The sequence below is a fragment of the Lichenostomus cassidix genome, chromosome 13 (genome assembly GCF_008360975.1).
Source record: "Lichenostomus cassidix isolate B80296 chromosome 13, HeHo_3.0, whole genome shotgun sequence".
In the NCBI taxonomy this organism is placed as follows: Eukaryota; Metazoa; Chordata; class Aves; order Passeriformes; family Meliphagidae; genus Lichenostomus; species Lichenostomus cassidix.
In genome coordinates, this window is record NC_139494.1 from 75,132 (window position 1) to 101,708 (window position 26,577).

General features: G+C 42.0%; 1 protein-coding gene and 1 long non-coding RNA gene across 3 annotated transcripts in view; one reads left to right on the plus strand and one right to left on the minus strand.

The window, feature by feature from the left end:
- KCNIP1 (potassium voltage-gated channel interacting protein 1) overlaps positions 1-26,577 on the plus strand; it is a 400,236-nt gene that overhangs the window by 57,183 nt on the left and 316,476 nt on the right. The window lies entirely within an intron of this gene.
- Positions 13,608-15,178, minus strand: LOC146431010 (uncharacterized). The gene is made up of 3 exons (XR_014855003.1): positions 15,057-15,178; positions 14,708-14,815; positions 13,608-14,402 (listed from the first exon to the last, which is right to left on the minus strand). It is a non-coding gene; the product is annotated as an uncharacterized LOC146431010 (long non-coding RNA).

Here is a 26,577-nt window from a genome sequence, read left to right on the forward strand (position 1 = left end):
AGCAGTCTCAGGCCTCCAGGTACTCCAAAGAATTTAAGGTTGATACAATAATTAACAAAATAACAGCTCAAGCTTATACCTCCAACAAAGGGAACACGGAGCTTTTATCCCCTCACAGTCTAAGCAGGCAAAAATCTGGGGATCCTTGGCTCCTGCTGTGTCTCTGAGTGTCTGGTCCCCTAGCTGTGCCACAGGTCCCCAGGCCCCTTGTTATGCAAAGGGTTGTCAGTTCCTGGCCTCTTGTGTGGAGCTCTCACCCAGAGCTTAACCTGCAGCTCACATGGGAGCTACTTGCAATGGATGGACTCCTCAACACAGGTCTGCATATTGAGCTTGGACCTCATGTCTGACTTCTTTTGCTTCAGAGGTCACTTCAAACAGATCATACTGTTGCACAGGCAAACCACGTAGGAAGATTCTCCTGACTGAAAATACAGGAGTTATACTATATGTTTTTCAATTGCATGCATTTAAAAGAGGTTGCAAAACTAAGATAAATTGAATCATTTTTTTGGCACAAGAACTAACAATTTCTACAGTTGTGCATGAGAAATCACTTTGAGAAAGGAATCAAATACTGCATTTTCAAGATTACAAAATTTTGTATCTGTCAAAAAACTTCTTAGATGTATGTGGTCAGAAAATTGTTGGAACCAACACCTGGTTAACTACTTAAATGTAGCCAAATCTGTGATTTCAACTAGAGGCTTTTATAGAGAATCAGCCTCCTTGAGAGCCTAACTCTTGTAGGCAGAAAAACTGTTCTGTGCTTGGCTTTGATAAATCTCCAGTTGCTGCAGGTGGAGATGCTGGAGGTTTGGTTTGAAAGTGCAAGACAGCTGTTCTCCAAATTCAGAAGATTGCAGAGGGGACAGGTTTTATGCTGATGTGGCTGAAGTAGTACAAAAAACATTCTGGTGGTCCATGAGTGCGATTTCAGATGAAATGGGCACATGAAACCACAAGCAATGTTGAGGTTTAAGGCAGTAAGAGAATGTATCTGTTTGATGCCTAGTGAAAGCACTGGCTTGGGCTCCCTTAACAGTGCTGGCTAGCTATAATTTTGGCTGCTAGCAGTGTGTTGTTCATGGGACAGCAGCTGTGGTAGCTGCCTTAAGTACCTGGCCTGTCAACACCCAAGAAAGTTGAGTGTTCCCCAGACAGGCTTTAAGTGCCAGATCCAAGGAAGGATTATAGTGCATTAAAAGTAGTGTTCTCATTTGCAACCATAAGGTGACACCTCATCTCTTGCTCTGCTCATAGGCATATAAACTCCAGGGCTGGGTACTGTCAGAATTCCCTGGAACATCCTTATTCTGCATTCTCCCAAAAGCTCTGGTTTTCATAGTATGAAGCAGCTTAGTCTAAACATGATCTGACAGGAGGAATTTAACCCTGTATTAATGTTTTTGACCTTCTAATTATTGTAACCAAATGTTCTTCATGGTTCATGCCACCAGCAGCTGCTGCACTTCCATTATCAGAAGTCAGATCTCTGAGGAGATTAAGGGAAAAAAATATGTATCCATTATAAAAATTGAAACAGTAAAATTGTATTTGGTGTGGAATGGGGGAGCATAATGCTTAAATATTGTTTTAGTGTTTTTGAGACTAGGTACCAAGCTATTTGATACCAGTCTCCTAAAAGTTTTGGCCACTACTTCCCTACTTCTTTTCTTTTATGTTTGATCAGCTAATATGTAACTCAACAAGTTAAGGCAGAAGTGTAATAGAATAACTTTACAATATAAATATAACCTAAATTCACAGAAGTGTAGATTATAGTTGGTTATTTAAAAGTTGAATTATTAATATAATTGCACTTGGAGCTTAGAAAGGTAGACTTGGCTGTGCTGGTTTAAGCAGATGCAGTGGACTTACTGGAACAAGCTTCAGTTTATGTCAGTTGAATATCGGGTCCAAAATTTGTAAGTGTTTAGTATTCAGTTAGTTTAATTGGAGACTGGCCGTTGAAGAAATTGTAGCTACACTGTGAACAAATAGTTTCAGAAATTGTTTCAAAGCACGATTTCAGTTTGGGTGTGTGAGAAATATTGGTAGTCTTAGTCAATCAGTTTTCACTGCTTTTGTTCTTTGGCCAGTATTTATTTTACTGCAAATGTGAAGAAACTGCTTTGTCACAAGTAAAATAAGTCATGTTCAGATATTTCAAGTGGAACAATTTTATATGTAGCTTAATTTCATACACTAATGCTTTTCCTTAAAGACTGTCTTGAGTTTTCAAAACTTGAAACTGCTGAGACTTCTCATTTCGCTGCTGTTATGTCATGAAGGATGGATAAAAACAGTGGCCAAGACATTCTGAAAGTAGGATTCACAGATTAAATATACTAATTAGTTTTCCTTTTTGCATTTATTTTAGTCAAAAAGCTTTTGTAAAACAAATAGGTAAAAAACAATGCACACAGTCCTTATTTAAAATTTTGCATATGTATGTATTGCAGAAAAATAGAATTTTCTTGTATAATTTAAGATGAATGCAAGACTTTCCCTTTCAACATTCATATTTTGTGGTGAAAAGTAAGAATCATTTAGTGTCCTAATTTCTTTTTTATTAGTAATTTCCTTCACTGAAGCACTTAACTGAAAAGTGCTACTGAGCCTTCACTTTCTCCAAGATTGTGTTCTCTGGGGTTTTTTTTAAGTACTTTTTTTTTAAACAGTTGTTTCTCAGTATCAAAGACCTTCAAAGAATAGAGGACATAAATGTGGACAAACTGGACTCTGTGGATTTAAATTAGGCTGAAGCGTGCAGATCCCTTGCTAGGACTCAGTGAACATTTGTCATTTGGGAGCTCTGCATCCAAACCCATCTTTGTACCCTCTGTATCTAATCTCCTTCAAAGTTCTTTCTTCGACCTGTCTGCAAGTAGATGCAACTATAGAAGCCAAGCACAACAGGCAGGGTTCCCCTTTGATAAAATAACAGGAATGAGGAGTTTTCCTGTTATTCCTCTGAATTGGATTCAAAGATTTTATGAGCACATTGCAAGTCAGGGATCTTTCCAGTTATTTGTTTTATTGCAGGGTTAATTTTCATTCCTATCAGTAAACTCCAGGATTCACTACCTGGCTTCTTTGATCTCTAGATTAAGCAAAGGCAAGTAGTAGGTTGTGATAGGGAGGGCAGACTGGATTTTTGTGGACTGCACTGGCAAAGGGTACCCTTGTAACATAACTTTTGGCTTCTCGTAAATAAATGCTTCAGGTATTTTGTAATAAAAAGAGTGCAGGAAAATGTTGGTTCAGTGGTACTAAAAATATTTACACTGCAATATTCTCCATTAGTGCCTGTTTTCTGATGAGTAACACTGTTCACTGAAGTGCACATCTATCTATATATTTTATATATAGATATATTTTATGTGTGTTAAATACCAACTTTTTTCCTTTTTGATTCCATTTTTTGATTGCATAAGGTCACTTTGGTACAATTGGAGCTATTTAAAATCTCAATATTGATTGCATTTAGAAGTTAAATTGACCAGAGTTCTGAAAGTACTCCCCAAACATGCAGAGCACTACAAATAACTGAAATTCAGCAAACAAATGTTAGAATAGTTCTTGCTGTAGTGAAACATTTGGAAAATAATATGAATTGCTGTTGTGTTCAACCCAGTGTGATCATGACCTAGAGTCAAGAGATTCTGAAAAAACCCCCTTTTTTTAGTAGTTATATGGTTTAACTTCTACTGGAAATACAGGTAAAATTCTGTGGAGCAAAAGAAATATTATGTAGAAAAAGCATATATGGAAATCAGCAGTTCTTTTGGTTTTATTTTTAAATTTTTTCTGTAGAAATCCATAACATTAGATTATGGACTTAATGACACCTGTGAAGCTGTTTTTCTGTTGGTGTTTCTTCTGCTGCCTTTCCACATGCAAGCAGCATCAAAAAGGATACAAAGGATGTGCAGAGGCCCAAAGAAACTAAGCCAGAGCAGTACACAGGCATGTTTTTGGCATATTCCAAGGGATAAAGATTCTGAGATAACTGTGTCTTTCAAAAGTTTTAAAAAACTCAGTCACCGTTAAAGGAGCCTAGGTAGAAAAACACAGTGAAAAAGACCTGTTTGTGGAAACAGGGTAGCACTGTTTCCGGAATATCAGTAACAATTTAGGTTCTACTGTGTCTTTGAGCTTCTGAAGTGAGGGAAGGGAAATGGCTACAAGGTAAAATAAAATTTTAAAGCCATTTCTGGTTGATTAAATGTTCTTTTAACATCTTACTGAATACCTTTTAACAGGAATGGTTTAGATTAGTGAGAGTAACAAATACTAGTATATGTGTGGAGTACTAAGTTGCTGATTCCTTGGAAGTAAAACAGTATAGGGTGTTTCATAGGAAGGTGGGTAAGTAAGAGTCCCAGTCCAGCAGTTATGTTCCATCCTGGTCCCCCCCCCCACACCTCTTAGAGCTCTCCACCTCTTACTTTACTTCCTCTGGAGTTCTCAGAAGCTGTTTCTCTCTCCTTGTCCTCTTCCCTTCTCAGGTTAGTCTATCTCTTCTGTTATCATTAAGCTCTAACGGCTGTTGAAGAGGGTCTAGGCATGTTTTTGTCCGCCAGTCTAGGATGCACAAATGTGTACATGCTCCCACACACATCAGAATTTGTGAAAGGATTGCAGGCAGGCAGTATTTAAGAAAAAGAAGTGCAGAGGGTGAAAGACTGGAGAGATGGAGAAGAGAAGAGAAATGGTAAACTGTCAGTAGTATTTGAATCTGAACTTAGAACATGTGTTTTATGCATGGACAGGAGAAGGAATAAGACGTCCTTTCACTTCTCTGGATTTGAGTTGCGGAAAATGGAGTGTTAAGTTGCCCCCATGCTGCTGGGGATAGCCTATATCATTGCTCCCCACAGGCTATTCTAGTCTGATGCCACTTTCTGTTGTGGCTTAGAAGGAAGAACAGATCGGGACACCAGACACCAGGGAGCATTAATGCCCTTTTGCTTTTGTTGCAGACCTAGATTGTGTGGGACCTTTTTGGTTTACTAACCCTCCCTAGCGGTCTGAAGCATTCCTCTCAGCTACTTCACTGCTCCTTTCTGAAGTGGTAGTGTTCAACAATTCAGGAATTAGCATCTGTGTCTGTAACAGTGGTATATTGATCTGAATCCTCTCAACACATAGGACTGAGTTCACCCTTTTGATGCTTTTGACTTCTTAGATTGTTAGAGAGGTAACAGTCTTGTGATTACCTCCAATATCTGCTGCTGGAGGGATGTTCCTAGATGTGTTTTGGCTCCTAATAAAGAGTTGTCAAAGAATAAAAGTAGGTCTGGGAGTTTTTTCCTATCGGTTTTCAGTTGAGAAGTTCAAGTCTGGTAGGATACATACCATACCTCTTCCGTGCTCTACATTATAATCAAAATTTGATATGGGAAATGTAGATTAATTTGTCATCAGCTGTCAGCTACATATGTTGCTCTAGGGCCAGTGGACATTCAGCTTCTATGTTGCTCTAGGGCTGGTGGACATTCAGCTTCTAATTGCAGCTTGTTTTGTTGTTCAGCTCAATTGTTTCTGCTGTTTGAAATAAAGCAAATCTGCTGAAAGCAAATTGTATCCTCATTAGGACTAATTAATAGTTGCCTTTTTAAAACAACTTCATGTAAGGCTTTGCAAAGAGCAATAAACTGAAATTTTTTTCAGCTGCAGACTTCATGTCAAACATTTTGCAAAGAGAGACAGATGCCATATAGAAATAGTTCTGCAAACCCTAGCACTTTCTTTGTGTTTTATGCTTTTCCAAATGTTACTTTCATTCTTTATTCAGATTAGCAAAACTTGTGAAGTCTGGCAGGTTGAATTCTGCTGACCTGGAAATCAGGGGAAGTAGGAGCTGAAAACAATCATGTCTTAATACTGGTTCTTATAACCTATTTCCTGAGGAAATTCCATTCCAAGATTCCTTTGGCTTTTGGTGATAAGACTTATGATAACATTTATCTATCTGTACAGCTTGCTGATATGTTATCTTGTTGAAAGCCATGAAAATAGCTTTAGTTAACTGAGAGCAGAGACAGTGCTCTCAGTGATCATTAGATTTGCTCTGTTCTTTCAGGTCTTCACAAGACTTTTCGCTTTTCATCACTATTACATTGTTTAAAGTTTTGTTAAAGCCCATAAGAGAAAAGTAGACTGTGGTCCAAGAAGGGAAGGGAAGGGAGGTCGATGGTACTTCGCAGCTGATAAACCTAACACTAGGGAAGATAAGGGAAGATGTCCTACTGCTGAGCCAGCAACTGTGATGAAATCCCTCTCCTTACATAAACTTGCTTAATTAAAGCCTAATAATAATATTAACACACCCCTCCATCCCAAAGTTCCCTGCTCCCGAGGTACGACCACCCCTCACTCAAATACTGGCAGCTCCCATCTTCTAAGAGTCAGGGCACAGTAGCTGGAGGATGCCTGTATGAGTGAGACTGGAAGGGTCACAGCCTTCCAATGATGCTGTGTGTTTGCAGTTCTGGCAATTTGGCAGTGGAAAGTCTTCCTGAGGGATGCTGTAGTTCCCACAGTTCCCCCAGCTGCAGGTGATTTGTTGTGCTTTGTGTCATCTCCTCATCATTCCTTGGAGCAGCAGCAAGGATGCAAATCCCACAGTCAGTTCTATTGGCTGCTGTTTTGAGAGCATTAGGAGATGCCCTGTGCACAAAGCAGTTCTCTACTGTTTGTAAAACATCACCGGTTTGCCTTCATTTAGAGTTTTTTCTCTTGATCCAAAGTTTTATCTAATTTCAGACCAATTAGATCTACTCACTCTGTCAGAAAGTGTATTCATTGCATAGGACTAAGGGCATTTTTTTTGTTGTTTGTTTGCATCTAGATTAATATATTTGTTTATCCATTCTTGTTAAATATCAACTGTAAACCCAGCACTCAAAGTCACAGGGCAGGATGTAGAACTTCTAGGGGAATTTGAACTTGTCCTGGTGGTTATTTTTGATCTGATCTTCACAATTAGATCATATATTTGAATAAAACAAAATAACAGCAATGAGAAATTCTGTTTGCTGCATCCTTTTGCCTGGCATCAAATAATACGTTTATCTGCACACACGTCCTTAGAAAGCCTTAACAGTGCAGGAGTAAGATATCAACAGCTGCTTTGTTCTTCCTGATGTTTCTTGCAGTGGCTGGTGTAAAAGGACTCTTTCTGAGCATGAAGAGAGCTTGGCAATGTGGGCAGAAGGAATGCCCAGATGAGCAGTCCTGCTCTTTAAACACTGGAAAGTAGCTGTGTTCAGTTTTCTCTTTGTGCTTCCCAGGGACTATGGGAATTGGGATTAAGTGTGGATTTCAGAGTGCTGTCTGGCATGGGCTGTACATGTTTTATCTGCATCCAGCAAGGACTGCCTGCTAAGGAAAAGTTAAGCAAGTCAGGCATGGTTTACTTGCAGCGCTGATATAATCTGTATGTAGATCAGTCAAGGGTATCATTCATGTAGAATTTTGTGTGCCCTTGGAAAGAGGGGGAAATACTGAAGACACTTCTGCATGGAATCCCTGCCATGGAAAGGAACAATGCTCTGTGACTTTGTCTGTATTGGCAGCCATGCAGTCATCACTTAGAATCTGTACCTTTATAGAGACCAAAACAAGAACAGATTTGTGGGTCTTGTAGCTTCTTCTTTTAACTCCTGAAGCAGGTGAGTACTTGATTTTGAAGTTGATAGTTTGCAGCTCAAGTGAAGACATGGCTTGTAAAACTAATGACTCAAGGAAAAAGTAAGAAGGAAATGGCAGTTAAGGAAGAAAAAATGCAAAGTCAAGCTTTTCCTTCTTAATCTGTTATCTTTTCTAACTGAAGTGTCTGTTCCAAACATTGCTGAAGGGTGCTTACACCAAATTTTCAACCTGTCTTATTTACTGTTTCTCAGAAACACATGAATCACTCTGAGTGAGACAAAAGGATATTGTGTCAAACTTGTGGGTTACCAAAATTACTGAGCGCTTACGGAGAAACAGGATTTAGGCAAACATAATTATTTCTGTGATTGTTCCTAACTGTGCTAATTCCAGTACGTGCTTCTGGTTTTGGTTCCAACTCCACAGTGATTTTGGAGATGCCATGGTTGGGGCTGTGGAAAGGCTTTTTTAGTTTCACAGCTGTACCCAGGGTTGTCAAATGGGGAATAATTTTTAGACTAGATTAAACATGTGATTTTTGTGTTAGATCTGCCAAATATAATACTGGAAAGAAATTTCTTCTTTTAGAGGGAAATCTCCCTTTGTTTCAGCATAAAGGCTTTGACGGTGGACTTGTATAGAACAAATGATAGAAATAAAGTGAACCATTTGGAAAGGGAGATGACCAAGTATTTCAGGGATACATTTACCAAGTATTTCAGGGACAGCAATACATTTAGTGAGTGGAAACATCCAAGTGCAAGGAGAGGTACTTTTGAGTACCTGAACCCTCCTCCCACACTTTTTAGAAAAGCCAAGAGCCAAAGTTTGTTAAACAGGCAGATGGGAGGCTGTGTTCTCTTTATGCCCTTAGTTACTGAATGTGCTTTTGTATGAAGAAGTCAGTCTTTGTTGGAACTCAAGGGACTGGGCTCAAGAATTTCTTTTTCCAGGCTGGTGCTGTGAATGCAGGTATTGGTGCAAAATAGACCTGAGTCAGGGTGAGATACCTCCAACTTCTTGACATGTCTCTTCAGGTTATTCCTAATGCTCAATGGGCTGTTCCCACTAGAACTTTGTACTGAATTTGACTTAAGTGTGATTTTAGAAAACTGAAGTTATTAAGTTCAAGGAAAAAAGAAGACAAGCTAGTAGTTCCAGGAAAAAATTTATTGGGTGTGACTTAGCCGACTGTGGGAAAATGACTGGGGACCCTGTGGACATGTAACTGGAAATACAATTAGAGAAAACTGAAGAGTTATATTAGCATCTTTAAAGGAGTTATAACAATACAGAAATTATAGGGTAAGTCACAGTTTTGCTGCTCCCTGGATGGAATGTTGTTGGCATAACTTGAAATCTATTCCAGGCTAATTCCCTATCCACACACGCCTGCTGAGGGGGATGGAATGTAGGGTGGAGACACTGTGGCCAGGCTCTGTGGGAATCCTTGCAGGGAAGGGAGGTCGATGGTACTTTGCAGCTGATAAACCTGACACCAGGGAAGATAAGGGAAGATGTCCTACTGCTGAGCCAGCAACCGTGATGAAATCCCTCTCCTTAGATAAACTTGCTTAATTAAAGCCTAATAATAATATTAACACATCCCTCCATCCCAAAGTTCCCTGCCCCCAAAGTACGACCACCCCTCACTGGGCATGTGCCCTGTGTTCTTTTTGACTGTATCTGTAAAAGCAAGAGAATTTTACACCCATCAGTAACAAAGATGTGTCTGTCTGACATAAGTCACTCAAGCTCCACCTAAACAAAAAGAAATAATATAAAAATCAGTTGAGAATAGAGGAAAAGTTAGGGAAGACTCCATCATAACTGCTGGGATCAGTTGAGGTGCTGAACCAGTCTTCTCCTCTATAAGGATGCCTATTGGGTAAGAATCGTACTTTGTGCTTGCTGAATGTTTTATTTTGAATTAGAGCTTGTCTGTATATTCCTTCAAGCATATTTTTGCAGTCAAACACTATCACTGACTATCTTCAAACCTTAACGTGTCACACTTTTATATTAATATTGAGTGTTATTCCATAAACTGTCAGTGTGAATCCTTCCTGGGTGCTGGCAGTCACTGGCAGCAAGGAACACACTCTAATAAAGAGTAAGACATGCTGAAGGCTCTACCTTGTGCTGTTGGTGTTTCCTTGACTAAGTCAGTTGAACACTCCCTGATGCAGCAGGACTGCTCAGTGAAGGGTCCCCCTAAGGGGACACTGACAGACTGGTTGGGCACAAGGGTCTCGGTTTTCCTGGGGCACTGACAGACGAATTAAACACCCAAGGGCCGAATAAAACTTCCCACACTAAGGGTCAAGGAAGCCTCCCATTTTCACGTGACACTGACCAAGTTATTACTGCTACAATTACAATTACATAGAATGAGACAAGAAGTGTCACTTCAACTCCTTTGTCTTTGTTGGGAAACAAATTTCCTGACATCTACAATGGAGACATGAATGCAAGAGTTCTCAAACCAGCACATCTGGAATCTGTAAATTCCTCAAGTATTACCACTTTTAAGATGCGGAGAAATAAGTGATCTGTTTTCAGGATAGGGTAAGCAAAAGTACTAGACAGCTCCCTGTTAGCACATTCCATCTGGTAAATATTTGAAGACTATTTCCCCCAGGAGGCAGAAGCTGTACTGAGCAATTGTTTGCTCTGCTGTTTTATTTCTTCACAGTCTGTGTAGAAATTTGCTTCAGTTTGGACTTTTTTCTCCCCCCTTGTTTTAAACACCCTGTCAGAAAAACAATGAATGATGTAAATAGAAAACTCATGAAACAGCTGGTTTCTAGATTGTGGCCCTTTTCGTAGTGTGATATTTAAATGCTGCCAAACTTGGGCAGGAAGGCAAGCCGTTGAAGAAACAGTAGCACTGGCCAAAGTGACGTATGCAGTGGTGACAGCCTGCTCAATAAGGCTGCCAAGGGGGTTTGCTTGGCTGTAGCACCATGCCCTAACTTTTGGGTGCGATCTACATACTTCACCAAGAAGAGTTTCCACCTTACTGTTTCTTAGGGTCTGGGTGACCATTACCTCTCTCCAACCTGTGTCCTAGGTGTCTGCACCTGGGAGCCCAGTGACAGCTCAAGGTGTTTGGCCTCCTTCCTGGGGCTAGATGCTGCAAGCAGCACTGTGCTGCTGCTGAAACACGAGTATTAAACCAATATACTTAGGTCTTCTGTTGTGAAGGCAGATGCTTTAACCACTGATTTGATCAGTCACATTATGTACTCATTTGCAGCGATGCACTCTCAAAGGCAGCTCCCCCACGCTGCATAGTGGGGGGGCTGCTCCGAGCCGAAAACACGCCTGGAACGCACACAGTCGTGGCGGGCTGAGGGGCTGCAGAGACGCGGTTCTCCGTGGAGTCGCGGCAGGTCAAGAAATGCAGGATCTCGGTTCGAGGTTTCCAGGAGGTTTATTAGGGTCCGAAAAGGGAGGGTTGGGGGATGGTAGAGAGGGGAAGAGAGGCGGGGGGGAGGTGTGGGGTCCATGGGAGCCCGAGTCGAGAACCCCGGGTCCGGCATCTGCAGGGGCTTATTCGGAGGGGCACGAGGGGCGGAGCCGACTCACGTGAGCTAACCAGGGAAAGCCAGAGGGGAGGGGTTAAAGAGGGGAAAAATCATATACAAAAATCTTGTAATGCATTGCTACACTCATTCACCTTGTGCTTTACAACATCTCCATATTTATGGCAAGCAGAGGCCCTTTGAGCAGGAGCTAAAATAATTTGAAAAATTTATATTTATTTGTGGTGTCTCTGTACAGCTGGAGTATAAAGCCTGGTAAGATTGGTGCAATTGAATTCCCCCATAGGCCCTATCACAGTGTAAAACCAGGCAAGCAGTTCCTTGAGTGACAGACTTCTCTTGGTTTCATCATTTTTGCCTCTCATGTTTGGGCTGAGTGGTATCTAACTTGAGAGTTAGGTTTTTCTCGTGACTGGAGGGTTCATATCCTTGTGCTTTGTGGATTTTCTGATTCATGACAGGGGCCAAGCCTTGCCCTGTGTGGGAGCATTAATGTGGCACCTCACCTCTACCTACTTATCTATTTATTTTGTAAGGAGATTTTGTGTTTGGGATCATTTCTCCTCTGTCAAATTCAGTTGAAACTTGTTAGGTTAGGCAAGAGATCTGGGATGAGTCTCTGCAATTGTATAAAGCTTTTTTCCTCAAGAAGTAATGCCAAAACACTCTGAAGCTCTGCTTGTCTTTCCAAGCTATTATAAGTAGCATTTACTTCAGGCCTGAATTAGATTATCACTTTCAAGCATTAGCAGCTGCATTGCTTACATAGTGATGGCTTTCCCAGCTGTGAGAAGAACAGAAACATAATGATCCAAGGAGGATGGCTGTGCAGGAGCTGTGGCTTGGCTCCCTGAGCCCCCAGCATCTGGTGAGATGCCCTTGGCACTGGAGCTGGGCTTGCTGGACTGGCTTAGCCTTGCTTTAGTGCTCTTGCTGGAGTAGTTTGTTTAACCGGTGCTGAAAGAGCGAAGGTCCCAGCAAGCCTTAAAAAACCCGCGTGTCTCTTGGAGCAGTGTCACCTGAACTTTTGAATACAGTGCCTGCTTTGTAAGTTGGCAGGGGTGACTATTACTCTTGGTTTGGCTGTGGGAATTCTCCCAGTTAATCCTAATCCTGCCTTGATTTCCTGTAAGGATCAGCTAACCTCCCCCTCTTGAGAGGAACAGCCTTTAACAAGAAGTGATATCTGTAGGTTCTAGCAAGAAGTAGACCAGAGATTTAAACCACAGGGTTTTGGGGATTTTAAGCCTTTTGTCTCAATTTCTTAGGAATTGCACCCTGTTCTAGCAAGGATAGAATTTTCAGGAATTTGAGATAAATGTGGTTTCACCTAATCTGTTTCTTACGGAAAGTGCTTGCAAGATACTCCCTGGCTGCATTTGCATCACAGGAGCTTTTAGGCCTGAAGCTGCTGTTCTGACAGCCTGTCTGGAGGGGATGAGAGGTCTCTGGAGAGAGGAACATAGCAGAGTGTTGGAGCAGTATTAACAGTAGTGTGGAAGTACTTTTCATGTTCTTAAAATAGCTATACGTCAAGACTTTACATAGATATTTCTGAGTAGGTAGTGATTTTTTTTGTTTGTTTTGTTTAGTTTGGATTCTTTTCTTCTTGTGAATTATTAACTTTGGAGTGGTGTCTTTTGGCACTTCTGCTAAAGAAACTCACTGCACTTCTGAAGGGATGATGTCTTAACAACTGTGAGCTGTTGCCAAGTGCAGTTTGTAAGAAGAGTGCTCTGTAATAATGAATGGATTTTATATTTAATACAGCCTTGAGAAATTCTCTTGCTTTTGTATAATTCTAAAACTCATAGCAATGTATTGGTGCAGAAAAAAAGTGGTAACTATTAATCTGCTAAAATAGTGTATCTTTTCAGCCATACTAGGTGGTTTCAATATTTGTGTGGGGGTGGCATCTGGTTCTCGCTGGATACCGTTCTTCCAGCAAAAGGAAGTAGCTGAGACTCTGGCTGTGCTTTTGTAAGTAAGAGTGGCTCTATTTTGTCAGTTTCCATTATTTTTATTTACTTTAACTAATCTGTGTCGCTGTTGAGGCGCTAGCAGAGAAGAAAACCCGGATTCTCAGCGTGGCATAGAAAAGAGAGCTTTGTTATTTTGATTCAAACCTATATAGACTTTTCAGAGGTCACCCAGGTTGGTCAGTCAGAGACCTCCCCCTAGGCCTGATTGGCCAGGCCTGAACTGTCCAAATCTCGAGACACTGTTTTAGTAACATCCAAACTTTATCTTTGTTTATAAAACACAGGAGAAAGTTCTCATGGGAAAGACCTGTGCTAGCCACAAATCTGCATGGCGATTATTCTATGGAGAGGACTAGAACTAGTAAATAAAATAAACAAAAAAATCACTCTTTCTACATTCTGTTTGGCTTGACTCTGTAATTACTTGCATTTGATATCCATATGTCAACCCTGGGCTTGGAGAAAATCAGAACTGCAGTGAGTCAAGATTATAATTGAAAAGGCACTTCCCATATCCCAGCTTCTCACTGCTTGATCTGCGCACAGCTAAAAAACTTTTTAAAAGGTTTTTTTATCAACAGCTGACTTTACGGGAAGCTGTACTTTTTCCTTGGACTAAGACTGGATAGGAAAAAAATTATATTTTCAGAGGCTGAAAGAGTTTAATGCTTCATTCTCAGAGAGTCAGTGAAACTCCTGGTCAGTAAGCCCTGGATTATTATCAGCACACTGTGTCCTCTTTGTGTGCTAAACAGTATAATTCCCTTTTCACATACCTCAGGAAGGCCTTGGAAGGTGAGTGTAACACTATGATCTTTTAGGATAATGCTAGACTGTCAGTATAAGACCAGGCAGGTTTTGCTGACCTCGGCCATTGCACAGATGGCAGCAGGAATTATCCAGGAGAGTCATGCAATTAGTTGTGTGAAACAGTGACGGCACAGGGCTTTTCTTTCCTGTTTCAGAGCGATGGGTGACTTGAGAATTGCAGGTGAGCCATTCCCAATTCTTAGGCTGGTCTGGCTGAGTGAGGGAAGGTTCACCCTGAGAATGAATAAATCACTGAATGCTGTGCAATCTCCTGTGTGGGTGAGCCTGACTTCTGCCTGGGGGCTGTTTCAGGGGGCTCAGGGGCAGGTTGAGTTGCGCCGTCTTATTTTTCAGCATTCGCATCAGTGGTCTCTTGGAGTATGTGGGTTCTTCTCAAAAGCTTTAGCATCCTGAGGGATGCAAAAACTCATTTTTCAGTGATTGATGTGGGAGTGTGGAAAGGATGCTTATCAGTAGAAATGTCCATCTACTGTTGGCTAATAATGCAGGAACTAACCTGCTCTGATTTGGCTACACTGTAACTAACCTGGACTACCCTGGTTCACGATGAGCAGATGGGCAGTGCAAAGTCAGCTCTGCATGTGGCTTAACTGATACATCTGCTCTTTTTTAAAAGTAACATCTCCTTTGTCAATGTTCGCAGCATTGAAGCTGCTCTTCCGTCCCAGAGGATTAGAGGAAAACTTGAGTTACCTCTGTATCTCTGCTCTTTCAGCTGTATGTAGATCAGAGTGCGTAGATCCAAATGATAGTTTGCAGCAGCAATATTGAAGAGCTGGTTCTTCATCTGTTCTGGAAGTAGAGCACAGCAGTAGAAAGACTTGTACCTTTCTGCTGCATGTAGAGATCGCAGGAGGTATGCATGATCCATAGCAGCACTTGGGCATAGAGAAGCTCCGTGCCATTTGTACTGGCATGAAGATTCACATTTTGTGTGTGTCCCTACATTTTTGGGACCTACTCCTGACCTCATCAACCCATGTGTTCAGTGAAGAATATATGGTAATATAAGCAAGAAACACATTTTCCCTACTATGTTCCAGGCTCTTAAACAGGTAATTTAGACACTTCTGCTTGTAGTTGCAGTAGCTTTTGGCATGGTGCTGTACTTAACGCATTTTGAAATGTTTTATTATGAGGCAGCATTAGTGCACAACAAAGCCCCTAGATTGTTGCAGAGAATAGAGGCATAAAAATAAGAAAGTGCTATTGTTATGACAGCAGCAGCAGCAGTTGCTGCCAGCCATTATGAGCTAGCAAACCTAATTTCAGAAACGAATTGTCCCCTGCTCTGGTCTAGGGCAGTAGGTTGTGTTTTCATTATGTATGAACTAAATACAGTGTAGTAAAACCTGATGGTAGTTTGTTTTATGGCCACGTGGCGTGTTACTGCATAATTTTAAGGAAGAAGTTGAAGTCTTGTCAGCTTTATTTGAACTTGTTCAATTAAGACTGAATGTGTCTTCCCTTACAAGTAGGCTGTGATCCTTATCACTGCCTACAGAGGAGAGGGGATGTACTCGCCTGATGGTGGTGGTGGCAGGATGCTGTTGGTTTCTGGTTGCTGGCTCACATTGCCAGCTCATGTCCAGCCTGTCATTCACTGGCCCCTCTAAGTATTCCTCAGCAGGGCTGCTCTCAGTCTATTCATGCCCCAGCCTAGACTGATAACAGGGATTGTCCTGGACAAGTGAAAATAAATTAAGAGGAAAGCTAGTTTAAAAAACATAAATCTTTCTACCCAATTGTGCGAGATCTTTTTGAATCTCTCTTTTTATGCAGTAATTTGCTGGTGGAAATTGGAGACTTTACTATCTCTGTCCTGGCTTTACTTTAGTGTACTTTACTCTGGTAGCATTTGTTGAAGTTCAAACCCAAATGCCTTTTTATTTGAAAATATATTAAGATGCTCTCAATCACAGATAGTTTGCAAGTTAATCACCATGGTCCCTTTTCATTCTCATGCCTGCCAGGAGTGTTATGAGTTCATATCATGAATAGGTGAAAGAACAAGGAACATGGGTGATAGGATTTCTTCCTAGCTAAAAGGTGCTTCCTTAAGTTCCCTGCTACTATACAGAGCTGTGTGAGTTGGCACAGGCAGGCACCCACGACAACCACAAGCGTGGAGCTAGAACGCAAAGAGTAAATTTATTTCCATTACCTTGCTAACCAGGGTATCCCCAAAGCAGCCCCCAGAGAGGCACACAGGTGCAGACGCAGGCACTGTTAAACACAAAGCCTGAAATGGTAGAAACCTGGGCTGACTTCCTTGAATCAAGACCACTGATCCTATTGGAAGCTTGGAAGGCAGAGCTCTAAAACAATGAAGGTTTGCAACAGCATTCATTTTTATTTCTTTTTCTTTTTTCCCCCTCTCTGGAAGGATGCAAAGTGAAGACCTTTTACAATTCTCAATCAAAGTATAGACTTCTGTTGCTGGTTTTGCCTGCTATTTTATTAACGTGCTCTCTTTAAACAGCTGACTGATGTCTCTGCAAAACCTCTCTCAATGATTTTTCATCAGTCTTGGGAAACTGGAGTGGTCCCAGCTGAGTGAAAGCTGGTGAACATTGTCCCAGTTTTTAAGAAGGGCAAGAATGAGGACCCTGGAAATGACAGGCCTGTTAAGTCTCACTTCAGTGCCTGGTAAAGTTACGGAGAAGATTATTCTGGGAGGTGTTGAAAAACACCCGAAAGACAATGTCTGTCATTGTTCACAGCTGGCACAGCTTCATGAGGGGAAAGTCCTGCTTGTCAAACCTGATTTCCTTTTATGACAAGGTAGCCCAGGTGGCTGATCAAGGGAAGCCAGTTGATGTAATCTTTTTGGATTTCAGTAAAGCTTTCAATACTGTCTCTCACAGTGTCCTTCTGGACAAAATGTCCAGCATTCAGCTGGATAAAACACGTCATGGGATGGGCGAGCAGTTGGCTCACGAGTTGGGCACAAAGGGTGACAGTGACTGGGGTGACTTCAGCCCTTTCACTAATGGGGTTCCGCAGGGCTCCATCCTTGGCCCTGTGCTCTTCAACATCTTCATAAATGGCTTGGATGCAGGACTGAAGAGATCCTGAGCAAGTTCACAGATGATACAAAACTGGGAGGAGCTGTTGACTCCCTCAAAGACAGGGAGGCCAAGCAGAGTGTCCTTGACTTCCAAATCAGAGGGCTGGGCCATCACCAACCATATAAAGTTCAACAAGGGAAAGTGCCAGATGCTGCACCTGGGATGAGGCAACCCTGGATCTGTAGGGGGAATGAATGAGATGCTGGAAAGCAGTGCTGTGGAAATGGTCCTGGGAGTCCTGGTCGATGGGTAGTTGAACATGAGTCAGCAGTGTGCTGGGAGCCAGGAGGGACATCCCTGTCCTGGGAGGCACCAGGCCCAGCATTGCTGGCCCAGCCAGGGAGGAGATTGTCCCACTCTGCTCTGCACTGGGGTGGCCTCATCTCACATATTGTGTGCAGGTTTGGTCACCACAATGCAAAAAAGTATTAGCTATTAGACAATGTCCAAAGGAGGGCAACAAGGATGGAAAAGGGCCTTGAGGGGGAGCCATATGAGGAGCAGCTGAGGGCACTTGGTCTGTTCATCTGGAGAAGAGGAGACTGAGGGGAGACTCATCACACTTACAACTTCCTTTTGAGGGGAAGTGGAGGGGCAGGCACTGATCTCTCCTCTGTGGTGACCAGGGACAGAACCCAAGGGAATGGCCTGAAGTTTTGTCAGGGGAGGTTTAGGTTGGATTTTCGAAAAAGGTTCTTCAACCCTTAAGGTGGCTGGGCACTGGAACAGGCTCTCCAGGGCAAGGGTCACAGCCTGGGTCACTCAAACCTGACAGAGTTCAAGAAGTGTTTGGACAATACGCTCAGGCACAGGATGTGGCTCTTGGGGATGGTTCTGTGCAGGGCCAGGAGCTGGACTTGATGATCTTTGTGGGTCCCTTCCATCTCAGCATATTCTGTGATTCTGTGTGTGGAACTATTGGGTATGCAAGCAAAAGGCAAGGTCTGCGCTGGTGGCAATGTCACAGCATTCACCAGCTGTTAGCCTCAAGGCTGCAGAGTCCAGAGCAAGGGGATCTGATCTGCCTGGGATGAGGCCCAGGGGAAGTTTGTTTTGAAGTGAGCAGCACAGGTGGCATTGTTGCTGATGTAGGGGCTCTTTAAACAGAGACTTAGGGCCTGATTCAGAAAGGAGATGTCTATTCTGTGCGCGGTGGAAGGTAAAAGCTTTCCACAAATCAAGCACACCAATTCTAAAAACTTTGCACTACATACAGATTTTAGCAAACAAATCACAGTTCGTTGGCTACATGTTACCTAGTTCTCTTATTTATTAGTATTCTGCTTCTTTTGGTTGATGATTCTCTTGCTTCTTATCTAATTAGCCCACATGTTCAATCTTCCCCTTTTATTGAGTCAGTGGGTTTCTTGGGACAGTGGTTGCTATCTTCCACTTCACTGGCTGTGAACCGGTACCAATCCCTTGCATTACAAAGGGCACAGGAACACCTGTGGCAAGAGACAGCCAGGTGACAAGAGACACAGCACAAGACGATGTTGCAACAGGAAGACCCCAGACTATGCAATAAAGTTCAGGTGGTCCTTTGTTCAGGGTCAAGCTATGAGGTCTGTTTCACTGATATGGCAAGACCCTACTTCACAACCCCATTCTCATTCTCTAGCTCTCTGCATTAATTGTTATCTATTTCTGACTCTTGAGATGTCAGCATCAGCGTAGCTGCCTTTTTTGCTGCCAATAGCAGGCCCTGCCAGTAGCTGATTGAATCTTGCCAGATTGTCACACTGAATCCCATTTGAGCAGGGGCTGCTGCAGCTCCGCACTTGTGCAGCTGCAGAGCCAAACGCTGGTGTTCTTATTGCAAATCAAGAGCACACTCCAGTGGAGCTGGGCTATACTGTCCAGGCTGTGGCTGCCCGGGTGCACTGGCACATGCTGAAAGTCTGGGTTGGTTTTTTTGGGTGCCTTTTGGGGTGTTTTATACTGTCTCTCAACCAGTACATAATTCTTCCAAAAAAAATTTTAGTTCCTTCTGTTCATTGCCACTTTTCTAATCTAAATTAGTAGAGCTGCATATATTCCTGTTCCTTTTGTTGTTTACTGTGTAAACAGAAGAGACAGGGCCACAAGACAGGATATTTCCTCCAAATTGACGCCATTATTCTTTTGTTTTTCACTGTTGAGCACAATCAGAGTTTCTGTATTTCCATTTGGCCTTGCACATGTAGTTTTTTATGTTTTATTTTTGGATGTTGATAAAATAATAGACATGAGAGTACTATGCTGTGCCCATCTCAACCTGATGTGTGATTTGGGGCCTCTTAATCTCTGCTAGAGCAGAAGTACTAGAAAACGGTTATAAGCCTTTGTATAAACATGAAGTCTCCTGTGAGATACTGCTATTTGGATAAGTGATTTAAACTAATGAAGAGTCTGGTCTTGAGATCTGCTAATCCAAAGGATTAAATAAATTTTATAAACTCCCAAATTAAAAAAAATTTGCCCCATGATGCAGGAAAATCAGCAGGAAATATGCATATGCAGCATTGAAAATAATGGAGTTTAGTCCAGTTAGTTTAGTCATTAGGAATCTGCAAAATTATAGCAAGTGTTGTGAGTGGAACACACAGAATAATAAAATGTAAGTAGAAAAGAGTAAAAAAGATACTTTTCTGGCTTAGGTGAATTCTGGATGTGATAAGAACTTGTCTGTGAGATGGGAATTTTGCCCTGTTTTCTCTCTGTATCTGTAGTTTGGCTTTTGGGAAGTTTTCTGTTATCTCTGGGCATAGTCACAGTTCTTACTCATACATGGTCTTTTTCTCCAACATGAATACAGTTGCCTGTGTCATGCTGTGCCAAGATGCATACTTGTTAAATTGCTGGGCTAAAAATGTTGTGTTCAGTGGCTCTGAATGAGCTTAATCTTCCATGAAAGGTGCTGACTGTCAAGCTGCCAGTCTTCGTTTCAGTGAGGAGCACAATAAGGACTGTTTAAATCAAGCTCTCTGCAGTGTACAGCTACTTAAATAAATGTTTCATGCTCTCTGTGTGATGCTTTTAAGATATAGCAGATGACTCTCTAACCACTGCACAAAAAATAAATAATTGACGGCATTTATGGCAATCAAAGTGTAATTTCTGCTTGCATTTTCATGATGGAATATTTCATAAAAATAATTTATTTCCCAAATTTGTGCATAAAAGAGCTCTGTGGGACCGTGGGGTGAGAAATGCTAGTGTTAAGAATTTGTTTCTGCCAAGTTCATTCCCAGAAGTGGATGCTTGTGAATACTTAATGAATCATTGTGAATGATTATGGACGCTGCATGTAGATATTGAGTGTTTATTTGTCCAGGCTTTCTTTGCTTCTGTTCTGTATTAGTTGTTTGGTACCTTAATGAAGCAAATTAATTAATAGTAGTTGAGGATTAAAAAAGTATTTTTGTCTTCAGACCATTTGGCCATGTGGCAGCATCTGCATTAGTGTTATCTTAGTGAACTAGCAAACTGCCCTCATAGGAAAGGAATGATCAGACATGATTGAAAATATGTTTCACCATAACTGATGATATGGATTGGGATGCTGAATAGGTCCTACTTGTATGTAATCAAAATTTAATTTGACCAGGAAACAGCCTAGCAACTATTGTACCACCAGTAGCTACTGATGCTGTAACACCCATGCCACACAGTAGTGGCACAGCGCAATGGGGTCATCCTCAGTACTTGTCCTCTTGCTGCCAGAGGTGTGCTGCTGACTCCAGGATCTTTTCGGTTCCTTGTGTATTTTGTCTCTTAGACTGTCAATGGACTGTGGTGCTTTGAAATGTATGAACACAAAGTAGTGTGCAGAATTAGCAGATTTTCTGTTATGCTAGTGTTCTTGCTCTAATTTCCTTTAAAAGACATAAAGGGAATGCTTTCTTGGTTCTTGATAAAGCCATTGGAATAGTTGCTTCTTTGTCCAAAGAGAAATCCACAGTGTTGAAGTGTGCTTTTTTTTTTTAATTATTAAGAGCCTTGTTCAAAAGCTTGCAGTCCTTCACCATGTATTTGTGCTGATCAATGGACTGTAGAAGCTTTATCTATGTGAAGCTTTATCTATGCCTTCAGGACAAAATCCAAAAGGATATCTTGCATTTTGATTTTTGACATTGTTATTCCTGGGAAACGTGGTACCAAGCTTGCTGCTCCTGTGCAATGTAAGGAGAGGGACAGCTTAGCATTTAGGTTCCAGCTTGTCTCCTATGTTGGGGTTTGACCCTGACTAAATGTCAGGCACTCCTGCTCTCTCCTGCCGCAGACGTGCAGGTGAGGGGAAAGAAAAAAACAGTTAAACACAGACCGGATTCATGAGTTGAGTGAGATAGGACACCAGTGGCAGGACACACAGAAAAAGGGAAAACAGGCTCCAAATTTAAAGTTGCAAAGTGATTTAATTACCTAACAGAGTTGGAGGATAAATGAGAGGTAAAAATAAGCTTTTTAGACACCATCTGTTCACTCATCCCCCTCCGTCTCAAGACAACATTTTTCTACTCACCCCCCTCCCTCCTTCCAACCAACAGCTCAGGAAGGGGGCAGGGTGTGGGGTATTTTCTTAGTCCATAAATCTATTCATCACTACAAATATTCTACTACAAACACTGTTTCTCTGCTCACCTCTCTCTGTCTTAAGACAGTTTCTCTGCTCACTCCTCTCCCTCTTTAGACACTGTTTCTCCGCTCACCCTCCTCCCTCTTTCCAACCAACAGCACGAGGAGGGGGCAGGGTAAGGGGTTGTTTGTCCTCTGGTCAGTCCGTCAGGGAGAGGGGTTCTCTACTTAGCCACGGGGTCCCTCCCACGAGAGACAGTCCTTTGCAAACTTCTTTGCCGTGGGTCCAATCTCATGAGCAACATCTCACCCGAATTCTGTTGCAAATGGAGTCCTCTTGTTGATAAGGTGCAGACTCTCCCGAGCCAAGGCCACGCTGCTTCCATCCCAGGAGCAAGGCCTTCCTCTCCCTTGCAAGGCCTTTGCAGCTTTAAGTCTTTCTATGAGACTCCTACTGGATCACAGCTTCTTCCAGGCATCCACCTCCTCTTCTGGCATCGGCACCCCGCCATGGGCTGTGGGTGGATCTCTGCACCCCTGTGGACTCCATGGGCTGCAGGGGGACCACCTGCTCCCCCCATGGTCTTCACCACAGCTAGCAGAGGGTTTTCAGCTCCAGTGCCTGGAGCACCTCCTCCCCCACCTTCTTCACTGACCTTGGTGTCTCCATGTTGTTCTCCCTTCACATATTTTTAACTCCTCCTCCTCCTCTAGCTAAAAAGAAGTGTGTAACTACTTTGTTTTTATTTTTTCTTAAATATGTTTTCACAGAGGCATAGCTAGCACCTCTAATTGGCCCAAACTTGGCCGGCAGCATGTCCATCACCTTCAGAGCCATCAGAGATTGGCTCTGCTGGACTTGGTGAAAAACTTCCAGACCCTCCACTCCGGACACACAGGAGCCATCTTTGTGCCACTCCCCACCCTTCAGACACTTCTTCAGTCCTACTACAATGGCTTTTGAGGGGTTTAAATTTCTCTTAGATGTTAAAGATACCTTGCTGATGTTCTGGACTAAGCAAAACCACCACACTCCAGTAGGTAAGCAATTCTGTGCCTTAAAATGAGAAGGTACCAAGGAAATTATAGAACAGACAGGCAAACCTTTTGCAGGGAACAGTGCCTGGTGGGTTACATGAGATATAGCTTCTTATTTTTCATTGCCTTCATTCCATTAGCCCTGAGCTACATGCAAGGGAGAGGTGACACACTCAGCCTCTTTCTGTAATGAAACAGCAGAAAGTAACAGCTATAGCTTAGTTAGATATGCACTACAAAGCTGCTGTAGGCTTTCGGAGGAAATATGTTTTTCTGAAACTTTTGGAACTCTAATCCCCCATGTTTTTTCATGTCCTGTTGAGGGACAGAGGGAGCTCAGCCAACAAGATGCATTTCCAAAAATTCCATTTGTGCACGTCTTCCACTGCTGTGGGAAATTCAACTTCAGCAATGTTATCCAGGGCATTTCATATTGCTCCACTCATCCTAAAACTGCAGGTGTGTCCATCCTCAGCCCTTACTCCCCAACTCTTTGGAGGTTGTTCTTTCAAGTATTCTTAGTGCTGGTATCACCGGAGAGAAACAAATGTTGGGGATTGAGTTCAGAAAGAAGGTTTAAAGCTGTGCAAGCTGACAGGGTCTGTCTGTTGCAGGGGCCCACCTCTCTTGTTGCAATGCAGTGAAAGTAGAGGTTGTGACAAACGCTGTGAAAAGCCTTTGATGCATAGTCTGCCAAAGCCCTAACCATTTCCCGGCTGTCCTAACAGTGCTGTGCTTTAACCCACCAGTTGAAATAATCAGCAGCCCTCTGTAAATTTTTGTGAGTATTTATGGGAAGCTGCTGGTACAAGATAACGGGATGAGAGGGGGTGATGGTAGAGATAACTGCTATTGATTCTGCAGGAGTATCTTTTCCACAATGTCAGTCAGCAAGCAGTATTTCAGCCCTCACTATACCCTGCCCTAGGTAAAGAGGTTGACTGTACCTTTTTTGTAATGGCAGTATTTGCAGAATTTCCTACTCAGAAATAATAAGGTAATACCAGGCTTTCTTATCCAAATAGAACTCTGCAAAAGCAAGCACAGTAGAGTTTTGGACAGGAGCGCTGTCCTGAAGACAGGGTGGTCTTTTGGGTTTTAATTCTGCTTATGTTCAGACTAGGTGGGGTGGCAGCATGACAGAATTGTAGCCACAGCACAGCTGAAATAGTTAATGGTCTCTCATCTCAGCTCTGTGGTGCTTGAGGTATTACTTCAGAACAGCCCATCCTCAGGCCTGTACCATTTATGCAGTAGGCTTATTTCTGAAGGGGGCTCTGGCTTGTACTCTTATTTCATAGGTGTAGAAGCTGAGGTACAGAGCAAAGAAAATGAGCCCTTGGCCAGAAAGTGTATCTTCAGCAAAGTTGGGTATAAACCTCTTACGAAGAGTCCCAGATGTTGGAGTCAGGCTTAAGAGTATTTGTTACCCTTTGTCTTTTGCTGGGTTTGTGTGGGCAAGAGAACAGCATGCTGCACTTTGGAGTATTTGTTATGATGAATATTATGTCTTCTAGTAATTGTTTAATTGCATTCAAGGACTGACTTTTAAAATTTTGAGCTTTCAATAGAGCATATCACTCAGAAAACTCTGTCTTATCTGTCTGCAGCAATAGATCAAGTGAGCATGGGTGATTCTTTATCTACCATAGGTTTTGTTTATCTTTTCCCTTTAATTGCTTTTCTTTCCCTTCTGTCTTCAATAATGAAATTTGAATGAAAAATAATAGAATTAAAAAGCATTCCCACAGTCAGATACAGCAATCATTTGAAGGTGTTATAAGTTTATGCCTTACACATAAACAAAAGAGCTGTATCAGTGCTTGTGGTGTGCCACATCTTTGAATTAATTTTCAGGCTCAGCAGCATGGAGCTCAGATTTGACCACTTGGAGCAGAGCTGGGGGCACGTCATTCTATCGACCTTCTTTTACAGGCAATGAATGAAATGCTGGATATATATAAGTTTATAATTTACTCAGTGGTGTTGTTTTAAGGGTCTTTAAAATAAATTGAGGTCTGTGAGTTTTGGGAGCTTAGTTTCTTGCTAAAAGACTAGAGCAGCCTATGAAGTGGGAGTTGCTCTAAGAGGCATGCTCCAGTATCGGTTATTTACACAGAATTACTCATTCCTTCCTGGTGCTAGAACTGCGTGTCTGGAGAACTCTTGCTTAAGTCTAAATTATATTCTTCCGAGTTTTTCAGATAGGCTATTATTCATTTGGTTGCTAAATAAAGTTGCAGAAATCCCCTGTTGAAATTCAGTAGACCTCCCCCAGTTGTTTTTGATATTTGTAGCCACAGCTTTTGGGCATGTCAGTCTTTAGCAACCTCATTTCTGTGTAGGTGTTGTGGCAAAAAGAAATGCTGCTATTTCTGCATTACAGGTGAAAAATAAAAATCATCACACAGGGTTTGTGTTCCTGAGGAGAGCAGCTTGGTTCTCTCAAGGTGTGGGGCTTTTGTTCTGTCCCCTGGGAAATTCTTTTTTCCTGTGGCCGTAATTCTGCTGTCCAGACTCCAAAGCAGCTGTTTTCTAGCTTAGGTTAATTCTGTTTTTGGCACACTGACCTACTGACCTAGCTGTATTTTTTACAGGGCCTTAAATCCTAGAGCTGCTGATACTCTTTCTCAGGATTCAAATACTCGTAATTCTCCTTCTTTTACTTCCATTTCTAAATAAAATAAACTGAATTCAACAAAGGGTGCTTTAGTTTTAACTGAAGACCACCAGCATTAGGAACAAGTGGGTTTGATGCATAATAACGACCGCAATTCAAATGTCATTTACTAACTGTTCTTTATAGATGAACTTGAGGCTGGGACTTAGAGAAATCCTTGCCTGTTTTTACAGAAGCCTTGGAGCTGCATAATTTTGTTCAGTTCTTTTTAACAGTGCAATCCCTAAAATGTTTTTTCTTGGCCACAAGTGTTTCCCTACTGGGTTAGCCCAGATGTCCTTTAGACTCAGTAGCCTGTTTTAGGTGGTGTGGATATCAGGTGCCGTAGAAAGGTTGAGTCTGCCAATCATATCCAGGTAGTTCTTTAAATAAACTCCTAATCTCTAGAGATCAGTAATCTAGACATTTATTGAAGTCTAGAAGTAAAAGTTTAGTGAGATTTCATGCATTGCTTTTTTTGTTTTTTCCCTAGAGGATTTTTTGGTCACCTTTTGACACAGTATGTATTTATTGCATGCAACAGCTGTAGGAAGGATTTTCTGGCTTAGTTATGTATTACATAGCAAAATACCATCCCTGTGTTCAATCCGCTTTCTCTATAGGTTTACTTGATGGCTTATTCTAGCCTTAAATATTTGGGTAACTTTTGTAGTCTAAGGCTTTGTTGTCTGCACTGAACATAAGAGACTCAACACTGTGGCCTGGGGTTGTGACAAAAAAGGGACATTTAGAAAGGGACATGCCACTCTTTGATGGCAGTTAGACTGAGCTGTATGTAAAATAGTTGTTGCAGGCTTTTGCAGCAGTTTGAAAGCAGAGCAGTGATGGATACTTCTGTGTGGAGAGGGTTTCGGAAGATCAGTAGATGAGCAAATGGGATTTTTGCAAAGGGATTGCTAGGCTGAATCTGTTTTCTCCATCTCGCTCACACTCAGAAAGATTTGGTGTCATCTCCTTTTGCCCTGACCCATGTAAAGGTGTGTGGTTTCACATGCCTTCAAGTGCAAGAGCTGCCAGAGTCTTAGATAACATGACATTGCCTAGTGGAGAAGCTCAGGGCACTGGGAGTATGACTGCCCTTTTCATTTGAATTTCTCCTTGCTTACTGTATGAACATACACTGCTGCATGACTCTCAGCTAGTCCCTCTTGGATGTCCTTAGCCTGGGAACTGGGAATTTCTAGGAGATGTTCAGTAGTCAAAAGACA